The following is a 13,772-nucleotide window of genomic DNA, read 5'->3' as shown; positions in this document are numbered from 1 at the left end:
TTATTGGCTCAGATGATAAAGAATCTGCCTGCAATGCAGGAGTCCTGGGTTTTGTCCCTGCATTGGGAAGATCCCCTGGAGGAGGAAATGCCACCCCACTCAGTATTCTTACCAAAAAAATTCCATGGACAGAGGACCCTGGTGGGCTACAGTCCACGGCATTGCAAAGATTTGGACATGACTGAGTGACTAACACTTTCACTTTAAAAATGAGCTCTATTACACTGGTCTTCTTTATATACTCATGTAGAGGAAGGATCCTAAATCCTAAAATTACAGAACAAAAATGAGGAGTCAGGCAATGAGAGAAGGCCTACACTGTCACAGTTTGTAGTCTGGGAACTTCCAAAATGATTAAATGCAATGTAAATACCATTAACTAAGATGCTGAGTGGACGGTGTTGTTTAATTGACATGGTTTTGTTAATAGTTGCCAGATATTCTGGGAAAAGACTTTGTGTGACCCCACCTCTACAGTTAAAAAAATTTTTTTAATTGAGGTACAATTGACATACATTATTTTCTCGGGCTCCAGATGGTGACTGCAGCCATGAAAAAGACACTTGCTCCTTGGAAGATAAACCATGACCAACCTAGACAGCATATTAAAAAGCAGAGACATTACTTTGCCAACAAAGGTCTGTCTAGTCAAGGCTGTGGTTTTTCCAGTGGTCATATATGGATGTGACAGTTGGACTATAAAGAAAGCTGAACACAGAAGAATTGATGATTTTGAACTGTGGTGTTGGAGAAGATTTTTGAGAGTCCCTTGGACTGCAAGGAGATCCAACCAGTGCATCCTAAAGGAAATCAGTGCTGGGTGTTCATTGGAAGGACTGACATTGAAGCTGAAACTCCAATACTTTGGCCACCTGATATGAAGAACTGACTCATTGGAAAAGACCCTGATGATGGGGAAGATTGAAGGCAGGAGAAGTAGATAACAGAAGATGAAATGGTTGTATGGCATCACCGACTTAATGGACTGAGCTCGGGAGTTGGTGATAGACAGGGAAGCCTGGCATGCTGCAGTCCATGGGTTGCAAAAGTCGGACACGCCTAAGCGACTGTACTGAGTGGAACTGACATACATTATAATAGTTTCAGGTGTAAAACACAGTGATTCAGTTATCTTATACGCTGTGAAATGATCACAATAAGTCTAGTTAACATCGTCATCACACCAAAATTTTTCTTATAATGAGAACTTTTAATAGCTACTTGCTTAAAAACTTTCAAATAGAATATACAAATATTATTAACTATAGTTACTGCACTGTACATTACACATCCCCCTATGAACTGAGTTTGTACCTTTGAACCCCTTCACCATTTCCCCAAACTCCGGCAACCACCAATCTGTTCTTTTGTGTGAGTTTTTTTTTTTAATTTTTGGCGGATTGTTTTCAGAGTCCTCCATGTAATACTGAGATCATATAGTGTCTATCTTTATCACTTATTTCACATAGCATAGTGCTCTCAAGGTTCATCCGTGTTGTAGCAAATTCAAAGTTTCCTTTCTGTGGGTGAATAATATTCCATTGTATATACAGGTATGTCTCATTTATTGTGCTTGACTTTACTGCACTTTGAAGATATTGTGTTTCTTTTTTACACATTGAAGTTTGTGGCCAACTTGCATCTAGCAAGTCTAGTGGTGCCATTTCTCCAAAAGCATTTGCTCACTTCTTGCCTCTGTGACAATTTGGTCCTTTTGGCAATATTTCAAGCTTTTTCATCATTGTTATATTTGCTATGGTGATCTGTGATCAGTGATCTGTTACTACTGCAAAAATACTCCAACTTGCTGAATGCTCAGATGATGGTTAACATTTCTTAGCAGTATTTTTAAATTAGGGTATTTATGCTGTTTTCTAAGACATAATGCTATTATACACTTAACAGACTACAAATACAGTGTAAAATGATGTTTATATGTATCGGAAAAACAAGAAATTCGTGTGGATGACGTTGTAGTGCTATCTGCTTCATTGCTGTGGTCTGGAACCAAACCCACAGTATCTCCGAGCCGTGCCTGTATACACGTGTTCTTTGTCCATGCATCTGTGGATAGACAGTGAGGTTGTTTCCTTATCTGGCTGTTGCACATAATGCTGCAGTGAACACGGGGGTGCCACACTGTGGCTGACCTTGTTCTAAAATGCCTAGTTCCACTCTCCTGCCTTAGATCACCTGATGGTGTTGGACTCCCCTAGGTGAGGAGAAGGGCTGGTAGGACTATGGTGTTTCCCCACTCCAGGCAACATCACCGTCCATCTAGAATCCTGAACCTGAGGGTAGAACCGGATCAGCTGACAGTGTCTTGAGCCCACAAAAGCTGGAGGGTGGGGACAGGTTGGCAAATGCAGAAATGATGGTGGTCTGCCTCTTTCCCTCCAATTATTGGCTGGGCAGAAACTGAGTTAGAATGAAGTTGAACCTAGTTAGGTGAACTTTCCTTAGCATTCAAGACTAAAATATTAAGGCAGTATCCAGAGCTTCAGCAACTCTCATGTCCCAGTAAGACAAGTCACAAGCCCCCTGAGCCCCCTTGCCAGACCTCCTTTCTAACTCTCAAAAGTTTAGATGGATAAAAGCCCCCCTCAGTCATTGTTCTGTCTAAAAAGCCAGCATGTTCCTTCCTATTAATCATTTAGTTCAGACAGAAGATGGCCTTTAAATTGGTGCTGTTTCCCTCATTATGACTTTGAAAGGGGTTGAGTTTTTATCATGCTCAGCCCCAAAGACCAGGGTGACACTGTCCCTAGTGAGGAGGGGCACAGCAGCTGGACTGCTATTAGAGCACAAACATTTCTTTATCCTGTTACCAGACAAAGCATTGACAGCAGGGAAACGGTACTGTTCGCCGGCAGGCTTACATGTAAGTCGTGGAAAATAATCCAAGAACACTAAAAGTGAGAGGACAGGAGCAAAGCAGTAAGCCTAGACCAGAGCTGGCACATACAGTCAACCATCCCTAAGGATGGGCTGGACGGAGGGATGCAGCATTAACCTTCCTACAGTATTTTAGCAATGAAACAGTTTCTTCCATTTCATCAGTGAATATAGATTTGCATGTTGTGTTTTTCTCTCAAGACCTTAACTGCCCAAGGCTTACGAGTGGGAGGGCCAAGTGTTGGCGATATCAGAGGGCTGTAATTCTCAGACATATGTCCCCTGTGGCCTTGGGTCACCCTCTCGTCATAGTCCTGTGTGGACCCCAAGGGGCCACATTGTTTTCGGGCCCAGATGGAGTTGGCTGCCTCTGCTGCCACTGCAGCCCCAAACACCCAGGCCCCCCACGCCACCCTTGCCCCTCCACCTGTGCCCTCCTTTGTGTTAGCTTGGTTTGGCCTGGCAAGGGCCCCTGTCTACAGCATTCATTTTGTAGCCCCTGTCTTGTAAGACCTGTTTCCTATGACAGTTTTTCTAAGGTGTTTTTCTGCCAGTTTCAGATTTTTCATAGCACCTCAGCAAGAGCACTTCACTGAATGCCTGATAGATGAACTGAAAAAATGAAAACAGAACACTGTTTTTATAGGGCGTTTAGGGGGTATTTTCAGGAAAGATGTGAATTCTCCTGTATACTTGTTTTTATATGTGAAATGGGGTTAGTTCTGTATGCATAAGAATTGCTGAGGGCTTCCCTGGTGGCCCAATGGTTAGAATTGGCCTGCCAATGCAGGGAACATGGGTTTGATCCCTCGTCTGGGAAGATCCCACGTGTCACAGAGTAACAAGTCCCATGTGCTGCAACGACCGAGCCTGAGGGCTGCCACTAGTGAAGCCTGCACGCCCTAGAGCCCGTGCCCCACAATGAGATGCCACCATATGAGAAGCCTCCACAGCACAACTAGAGTAGCCCCTGCCTGCTGCACCTAGAGAAAGTCCATGGGAAGTAAAGACCAAGCCCAGCCAAAAGTAAATAAATTAAACTGGTGTAAAAAAAAAAAAAAGAATTGGTAAGGAATGTCAAGCTGGTCCCTTTCCATGAGGTGACATCCTGAGTCACTATGACTGGGCTCTGCACTTCTCAGGCACATACAGGTGAAAGGTGAGGTGGGGAAAGTCTCGAGTGAGAGAATGCTGTGAGCAGAACGGGCCAAGCTCCATGCATGATGAGGAGTTCAGGCACGAGCCTGGACTCTAAAGGAATCTTCCTAAGAAACTACTGTTCATAGGGCTTTCTGGGAAGGCAGCATCCAAACATTCCCCTACTTTTGTTCTAGATGCTCCAGATTCTGTTCACTGCTCTCTCTTTTTGTGGAGGATAGAGACGAACAAACCATTCTGGCCCAAAGGAAACACAGGAGACTCCATCAAGTCCAGAAAGGCTCTTGTCCCTTTTCTCCCCTGCCCCCACCACAGGAGCCATATTATTGTCATCCCCGGCTCGGGAGTGACAACCATGCCTTCAAATGTATTCTGTCTCATTCAAAACCCTTGAGAGGACCCCAGTTCCTGATGACTAAACACTAAAAGGAAACCTTTCCGTTGAGTGCTGCTGGAAGCAAGAGGGAGGCCTTGCTTAATATTCCAGATGAACGGATCATTGAAAAGAAGCAATGAGACCTCGACTTTCTTCATGCTGTCCTCCTCATGTGAAACTGTCAGGCTACAAACAAAAGGAAAAATGAACTGAGGAATTACTGTCAAATTTTGGGGCACAGTAATGGTAATACAGTTATGTTGAAAAAAGAATGTTTCTCTTTTAGAGAAACATGCTGATTTGTTTATACATGAAATGACATCTGGGTTTTGTTTCAAAATAAATGGGGGTGGTGGCAACTTCCCATAAGTTGATGATTCTTCAAGTTGGTATGTAAATGAGAGATCATTACACTGTTCTCTATACTTGTGTATATATTTGACTTTTTCCATAATAAAAATGATAGGAAAACACCTGGTCATCTGTGTTTCCTTTCCTTTTTCTGGGCTTGTTTTTTGTCTTGCTTTTGTTATCTTCATATGAAAAGAAAAACACATGAAAATTGACAAAATGTTTAGCCCTTAAACATTAATATCTTTGACCAGGTAGACATGCTTTTGCTGTCCCATTTGTTGTATCGCAGAGGTTTCTTCATTCAACATTTATGTCATGAACCGTGCTAGGCATTAGAAGCATAGACATTAAAGTTACACTGGGTATTAGATATTATGAGGAATTATTAACTTAACTGGGTGAGATGATGGATTATATTTAAGAAAATATCCTTTTTTCAATGAGGTGCATACTGAAATACTTAGTGTATTTTACCTGGGATATCTCAATGACAACAAAAAATCCCTATCTGAAGCAAATGTCAAAATGCTAACAGATGTTACACCTGAGTGAGTGACAAGCACTGTATACGGCATTCATGACACTACTCCCTTCCCTTTTCTGGATGTTTGAGTATCTTCGTGATGTGTGTGTTTGCGGGGATGCGTCAGTCTAGTGGAGGAGACAGAGGGAAGGGGGTCAGTAGAATCTGAGTGACAGGGAAGTGGGGAGGGAGGGGGTGATCTAGGCACACAGAGGAGTCTCACCATCAGGCTGATTTCGGGAGGGTGGGTGAGGAATGGTTGACCATGAAAAGGTGACTCTTAAGCCAGTTCTGTCTCAGGTCAGCTTTATTACAAGAGTAATGCACGTCCATATACACAGCCAGTAGGCCAAGCAGTGTGCGAGGAGAGATTGGACTGTAGGCAGCCAGACTCTGTACCACATGGCAGAGTCAGGAGAAAGGACATGCAATATGAGGAGATGAAAGCCACTCTGAGGCCGCACAGGACGCTGCAGGACAGCGACGGTGTACATGTGATGAGAGAGCCAGTGATCACCAGGGATCTGACTTTACCCTGGAGCCAAGGAGAGCTCTGGAAGGATTTTAAGCAGGGACTGCCATGCTCAGATCTGTGCTTCAGGAAAGCTCAGTCTTCAGCAGGGAGGAAGAAAGGTGACATCAGAGGAAGGGGGCCTGCCTGTAATGTGTCCCAGAGGAGGCACCCTCTGTCAATCACCAGCCAGGGGAGGGCACAAAAAGGGAGCTTTGTTGTGATGCAGCCCCACAGGAAGTGTCTTCCAGAAATCAGCTGCTGGCCTGAAGGGTCCCCTATGTTGTGCCTCTTTGAGGATCGCACAAAGCTGCCCACTGAGTGTGAGTATCTCACAAAAGAGCCGCTCCACTGGGCTGATGCAGCCCCCCTATGGCCTGGTTTGGCACCACATGTCTCACAGACTGACCCCAACTTGGTTCTCTGCCACAGGCCTTGTGCAGCTACACACAACCACTCTGGAGTCACACCGCTTAGCTCTGAATCCCAACTGTGTGACCTTGGGTGCAGGCGGTTCTTATAACCTGCTCGGGTCCTCCGTCTCCCCAGCTCGAAGATGTGTCCTACAGTGGCTGTGTTGACTAAGCAGCAATAGTGCATAGCAGGCACCGAGCAGGGTCCCTGATGCTAAGTCAGTGAGTGTTCCAAACTCTTGGCTGGTAAAAAAAACTCTTGGCTATTATTGAGTCTCTTCTTCTAATGTCAGCTTTCAAGAAGTAAAACTTGAAAGCAAGGCAGGCAGAATGGTATTGGCTTTCTTACCACTGGGGTCTGTGTGGGACTCAGAGTCCCTGTCACTGTCGGCACAATGCTTCTTGTGTTTTTTTAGATGACTTTTTCGTCCTCCTTTCCTTGGATCTTTCTTTTGAATAACCAGACTTCTTTTTTTCTTTTTTTCTTCTGCATAAAATATAAATAAAGTTTTACTGGAAATCTTCAATGCCAATGTGTTACTGCCCATAATGTAAGCAACTCCTCCTCCCAAAGACAAGCTTCCAAAGAGGACATTAGTGATGCACACACAAATGTCACCTCTTCTCTACACCTGCACTAAACTGTCATTAAGAATGAAATAGTTGAGGGACTTCGTTGGCAGTCCAGTGGTTAAGCTCTACTTCCACTGCAGGGAACACTGGTTCAATCCTTGGTGGGGGAAACTAAGATCCCACATACCATGCAGCATGGCAGAAGAAAAAAAAGAGAAAGAGAGGTTTAAAGAATTTATCAACAGAATTAATGTTGATAAATGACAATGATTAATGTTTTCCAGGATAAAGGTACCTAAGATGCTGTCTGATCAAATCCCCGTTGCCCTCAAAGGCAAGCCGGCTGATAGAACAGCTTGGGCTCTGTCTACCTACTCCTGCTTCTCTATTCCAGCCCACTGGTAGAAGAGGGGCCACATGTGAAAGCGCAGTGAGTGGAACCGCTTCATCATCAGGGCAGTGCAGAGCTTGTCACGGAGTGACACTGAGCAATTCCACCCTGGTTTGACTTCTTTTAAAAGATGAGGGAGTAGGTAGAAACAGGATAAATCAAGTACAATGTCAAGCACAGGACTCATAGGAGCTATTCTTAATATTCAGGATATTCACATGCCTCAAGACACGTGTAAATACCTCTTGAACAACCATACAACCCTCAGTCTGGCCTGGCTTTCATTTGGCACTTCTCAGTGGAGACAGGGAATTCCAGAAGTTAGAGGAGAGACAGAGGGGGAGGATGGAGTGGGGAGAAGGGAGGGGAGGGCGATGAGGTGCAGGAGAAAAAGGCAGCAATGGAGAAGATGGAAACTCTTCCTGATCTACAACACAGTCCCAGTAAAGGGCAAACATGCCCCATTGCAGAGTGCCTGCAGCCAGAGGGGGGGAGCTGCGTCCAGCCCCGTATGCAGAGGTCCACAGTTACCTTCCCAGTCAAAGGAATGGCCCCTTGCCCCACTCTTCAAGGTTGACTTGCCTATCTAGATTGCTGGGGATAACAACGCGATTTGAATTCTATCTATTAAAAAAGAATTAAGTATTTCACTTAGATCTACTAAGCAATGTCATGGGCGTTCTATATGATCTGCTTCATTTAATTAATAAAAGAAAATCTATGAGGAATGTGTTATCAACATTCCCATTTTACCAATGAGGAAACTGAGAAACAGGCATTATTAAAGTTACAAGTTGGTGAAAGAGATGCTTTTTGGAAAGCATATTAATCTACACTTAGTAAACCTTGTGGGAAAGGGCATTATCCATCTAGATTATTGGGGGAAAACTCATTTTCAATATTCTGTATTGAAAAAAACAACACAATTAAGTATGTTACTTAGATCAAAGCCACGTCCTTAGTGTTTTACATCATTGGGTCCATTTAATAGAAAAGAAAATCTATGAAGAAGGTGTTATCAACATTCCCATTTTATAGATGAGGAAACTGAGGCACAGAGATATTAAAGAAGTTAATAGTAAGTGAAGGAGCTACTTTTTGGTCAGCAAATTTAGGTATACTTAGTAAAGTTTGTGGAAAGGGCATTGGTACATAGATTGTCAGGGAAATAAACTCGATTTCTAATCTGTCTATTAAAAAAAGCAGAACTACGTATGTTACTTAGATCTATGAAGCAATGTCCTGGGTGTTTTACATACTCAGCTTCATTTAATTAAAGAAAAACCTATGAGGAATGTGTTATATATAGATTAGGAAACTGAGGTACAGAGTCATTAATAAAGTTACTGCTTAGTGAAAGAGATGCTTTTTGGACAACATATTTACTATACTTAGTAAACTTTGTGGGAAAGGGCATTATCTATCTAGATTTTGTGGGAAACCCTCATTTTCCATATTGTGTATTAAAAAAAAATTAAGTATGTTACTTAGATTAAGCATTGTCCAGGGTCTTTTACGTGATTGGATCCATTTAATTAAAAAATAAATCTACGAGTAAGGTGTTTTCAACCTTCCCATTTTAAAGATGAGGAAACTGAGGCACAGAAGCATTAATGAAGTTAATAGTAAGTGAAAGATTATTTTTGGTGAGCATATTTATGGATACTTCTTAGTAAAATCGTGGGAAAGATCTTCGACGATCTAGATTATGAGCAAGATAAATCTCGATTTTCATTCTCTCTGTTTAAAAGCAAAACCCAAATTAGGTGTGTTAGTTAGATCTACTAAGCAATGTCCTGGGTGTATTACATGTCTTATTTCATTTAATTAATAAAAAATATCTCCAAGGAATGCATTATCAACATTCCCATTTTATAGATGAGGATACAGGCACAGAGGCCTTAATGAAGTTACTAGTAATGAAAGAGATGCATTTTGGTGAGCATATTTATCTATACTTAGAAAACTTCATGTGAAAAGGCATTTTCTATCTAGTTTATTGCAGAAAAATACTTGATTTCAATTCTCCCTTCTAAAAAACCCCCAAATTAACTATGTTACTTAAATCTACTAAACAGTGTCCTAGTTGTTTTACATGATATGCCTCATTTAATTTAGAAAAATCTATGAGTAAGCTGTTATCAACAGTCCCATCTCATAGATGAAGAAACTGAGGCACAGAGTTATTGAATTTTCTAGAATGTGAAGAGAGATGATTTGGGGAGCCTATTTATGTATACTTAGTAAACTTAGTGGCTTAGGGATTTATCTACCTAGATTATTGGGGGTGGAATCTCGATTTCATTATATCTATTAAAAAAAGGAAACCAAAATTAAGTATGTTACTTAGTTTTGCTAGGCAATGTCCTGGGTGTTTTACATGCTCTGCTTCATTAAATTAAACAGAAAATCTACAAGGAAGGTTTTCTTTACATTGTGATTTTATAGATGAGGAAACTGAGGTATAGAGGCATTAACTAAGTTACTGGTAAGTGAAAGAGATGGTTTTTGGTGAGCATATTCATGTATAGTTAGTAAAGTTTGTAGGAAATGGCATTGTCTATCTAGATTGAGGGTGATATAAAACTTGATTTCAATTCTCCCTATTTAAGGAAAAAAAACCAATATGAAACATGTTACTTAGATCTACTAAGCAATGTCTTGGGTGTTTTACATGCTCTGCTTCATATAATTGAAAAGGAAATCTACGAAGAAGGTGTTATCAACATTCTCATTTTATAGATGGGGAAACTGAAGCTAGAGGCCTTAATGAAGATACTAGTAAGTGTAAGAAATGTTTTTGGTGAGTATTTACCGATACTGAGTAAAATGCATGGGAAAGGGCTTTGACTATCTAGATTGTGAGCAAAATAAATCTCGATTTCAATTCTGTTTTTTTAAAAAAACAAATTAATTATATTAGTTAGATCTACTAACCAATGTCTTGGGTGTTTTACATGCTTTGCTTCATTTAATTAAAAAGAAAATCTACGAGGAAGGTGTTATCAAGATTCCCACTTTATAGATGAGGATTCTGAGGCACAGGCCTTAATGAAGCTGCTAGTAAGTGAAACAGATGCGTTTTGGTGAGCATATCCATGTATACATAGTAAACTTTGTGGGAAAGGTCATTGTCTACATAGATTGATGGGGAAAAAACACTCGACTTCAATTCTATTAAAAAAAAAAACAATACTAAGTATGTTACTTAGATCTATTAAGCAATGTCCTGGTTGTTCTACATGCTCTGCTTCACTTAATTGAAAGAAAAATGTTCTGATCACAATAAACTGTGGAAAATTCTGAAAGAGATGGGAATACCAGACCACCTGACCTGCCTCTTGAGAAACCTATATGCAGGTCAGGAAGCAACAGTTAGAACTGGACATTCAACAACAGACTGGTTCCAAATAGGAAAAGGAGTAGGTCAAGGCTATATATTGTCATCCTGCTTATTTAACTTCTATGTAGAGTACATCATGAGAAATGCTGGGCTGGAAGAAGCACAAGCTGGAATCAAGATTGCCAGTAGAAATATCAATAACCTCAGATATGCAGATGACACCACCCTTATGGCAGAAAGTGAAGAGAAGCTAAAAAGCCTCTTGGTGAAAGAGAAAGTGGAGAGTGAGAAAGTTGGCTTAAAGCTCAACATTCAGAAAACGAAGATCATGGCATCTGGTCCCATCACTTCATGGGAAATAGATGGGGAAACAGTGGAAACAGTGTCAGACGTTTTTTGGGGGGCTCCAAAATCACTGTAGATGGTGATTGCAGCCATGAAATTAAAAGATGCTTACTTCTTGGAAGAAAAGTTATGACCAACGTAGATAGCATTTTTGTTTTCTTCCCACAAAACAAGCATTCTTTATTGCAGTATTACAAAACACTTCCCATTTTGGCAATATTTTACAACGCGCTTAGCTTCAAGAGTTGAGAAGGAGAAGGCTGGAAACTAAAGGGGGATATTTCAACTGACATTTCTAAAAGAAAAACTGTCCCCACCCTCCCGCCCAAATAAAAATTCAAATGTCATTTAATTTCACTACCCAAGAAGAGGCCACGAGGAAAGCAGCAGGCAAAACTCTGGCAATTTCTCTATGGATCTTGTCAGAGACAAAGGAACATTCAAAATAGTCATCAGTATGGTCGGTTGCACTGATCATTTCTAGTCGTTTCTTCCTCCCATTTTGCGTCCATAGCCACCTCGGTCTCCTCTGTAGCCGCCACCTTGATCCCCACCGTAGCCTCCGCTACTGCCACGGTCTCCTCCATAACCCCCCACCCCCACTTCGGTCTCCTCCATAGCCTCCTCGGTCTCCTCTATAGCCTCTGCCTCGGTCTCCGCCATAGCCTCCTCGGTCTCCGCCATAGCCTCCGTCTTGGTCTCCACCATAGCCGCTACTTCGGTCTCCTCCATAGTTGCCTCCTCGGTCTCCTCCATAGCCCCCACCATGGTCCCCACCATAGCCACTTCCCCGGTCCCCACCATAGCCACCCCCACTTCTGTCTGCACCGTAGCTGCCTTGGTCTCCATCTCTGCCCCCACGGCCTCTGTAGCCCCTCTCTCCACCATAGCCTCTTCCTCGGAAATCTCCTCCTGAGGGAGGAGAGTCCTCTGGTCTGGGCTCATTGCACTGATTACAAGAATTCCTTCGAGCAAAGTTCATATTTCTACACGATGGATTAGGGGAAACCCAGTCCCCACTTTTGGGGCCTCCACCTCTCCCCTGAAAGCCTCCACGACCTCTATATCCTCCACAGCCTCGTTGCCCACCTCCACTTCCACCTCCTCTCATGAATTCAGGTCTTCTGGTAGCAAAGGACACTTTAATGATATTGCGGTGGAATTCTTTTCCATCAAACCAGTCAATGGCTGCCTTAGCTGAAGGAGGGTCATCAAACGATACTGTTGCCTCCCCTTTTGGCTTTCCTGTGTCCTTATCTGTGTATAGATTTATCATTGGTTTTCCAGTCTTTTTATTTGTCTTGATGATTCCTATTTGTTTAAAGAACTCCCCCACTTGATCTGTAGACACACCCTCCCCAAGTCCTTGTACAAAGATTGTGTTGTTATCTGAATTATCAGATTCTGAATCAGCATCTGGTCTGGGTCCATAATCCCTGTGACCACCAAAATTTTTGAAGCCACCACGGTCACCACCACTTGATCCTGTCATAGGACCCGTTCCATCCTTGTCATATCCCCCATGCCCTCTACCTCCTCCCTGTGACCCACCATATCCTCTATTATCTTCTCCATACCTACTCACATCACAACGGTCATCTTGTGTGTGGTGGCTGTAATTTTCCCTTTGTGAATGGTAGGACTGCTGGTTTTGATTATAGGAATCATGCTGCTGATCATAATTTGACTGCTCATCGTAAGAGCGTTGATGTTGATCATAGCCTGACTGCTGGTCATATGAATCTTGTTGACCATAGTCTGACTGGTCATATGAAGGTGCTCTTCCACCTTGGCCTCCTGATGATTCCATGTTTTGCTGTCCCCTGGTTATTATAACATTGCTGGTGTATGAGCTCTGCTTTTGATTCTCATAACCACTGTAGGACTGTGAATAACCTGATTGGCTTTGTCCATAACTGGAGTAGCCACTATAGTTCCGTCCATATGAAGAGTCAGTAGTTTGTCCATAGCCAGAATAGCTTTGTGGTGCTTGTCCATAACCTTGGCTGCCTTGATTTCCATTGGAAGAATAACTTTGCTGCTCACCCTCAGACTGACTGTAACTTCCAGAATCCGACATGACTAACTGCCGCAGCGTGAAGCCCCCACAGCCTGCAGAGAACAAGGTATACGAGAACCAGGCGGTACTGAGCCCTAGATCGCATATTTAAAAGCAGAGATATTACTTTGCCAACAAAGTAATAGCCAGTCAAGGCTATGGTTTTTCCAGTGGTCATGTATGGATGTGAGAGTTGGACTGTGAAGAAGACTGAGCGCCGAAGAATTGATGCCTTTGAACTGTGGTGTTGGAGAAGACTCTTGAGAGTCCCTTGGACTGCAAGGAGATCCAACCAGTCCATTCTAAAGGAGATCAGCCCTGGGATTTCTTTGGAAGGAATGATGCTAAAGCTGAAACTCCAATACTTTGGCCACCTCATGCGGAGAGTTGACTCATTGGAAAAGACTCTGATGCTGGGAGGGATTGGGGGCAGGAGGAGAAGGGGATGACAGAGGATGAGATGGCTGGATGGCATCACTGACTCGATGGATGTGAGTCTGAGTGAACTCTGGGAGTTGGTGATGGACAGGGAGGCCTGGCGTGCTGCGATTCATGGGGTCGCAAGGAGTCGGACACGACTGAGTGACTGAACTGAACTGAAGCAAAGCATGTAAAACACCCTGGACATTGCTTCCTACATCACAGTAACATATTTAATTCTGTTTTTCTTTTAATTGATTAGAAATCAAAATTTCCCCCAGCATTCTAGATAGACAATGCCTTTTCCACAAACTTTACTAAGTATATATAAATTTGCTGACCAACAAGAATGTCTTTCATTTATTATTAACTTTTTAATCCCTCTGTACCTCAGTTTCCTCATTTACAAAA

At 42.5% G+C, this 13,772-nt stretch overlaps 1 long non-coding RNA gene and 1 pseudogene across 1 annotated transcript; both read right to left on the bottom strand.

The window, feature by feature from the left end:
* Positions 1-1,189: 1,189 nt before the first annotated feature.
* Positions 1,190-7,116, bottom strand: LOC138931159 (uncharacterized). Its single transcript, XR_011446427.1, has 2 exons — positions 6,580-7,116; positions 1,190-4,615 (listed from the first exon to the last, which is right to left on the bottom strand). It is a non-coding gene; the product is annotated as an uncharacterized lncRNA (long non-coding RNA).
* Positions 7,117-11,240: 4,124 nt separating this feature from the next.
* LOC138931158 (TATA-binding protein-associated factor 2N pseudogene) lies at positions 11,241-12,963 on the bottom strand (annotated as a pseudogene).
* Between the last annotated feature and the right edge of the window lie 809 nt (positions 12,964-13,772).

The sequence above is a fragment of the Ovis canadensis genome, chromosome X (assembly GCF_042477335.2).
Source record: "Ovis canadensis isolate MfBH-ARS-UI-01 breed Bighorn chromosome X, ARS-UI_OviCan_v2, whole genome shotgun sequence".
Lineage (NCBI taxonomy): Eukaryota > Metazoa > Chordata > Mammalia > Artiodactyla > Bovidae > Ovis > Ovis canadensis.
The sequence above is the reverse complement of the archived record's forward strand: the minus strand, read 5'-3'. Positions and strand labels throughout refer to the sequence as shown.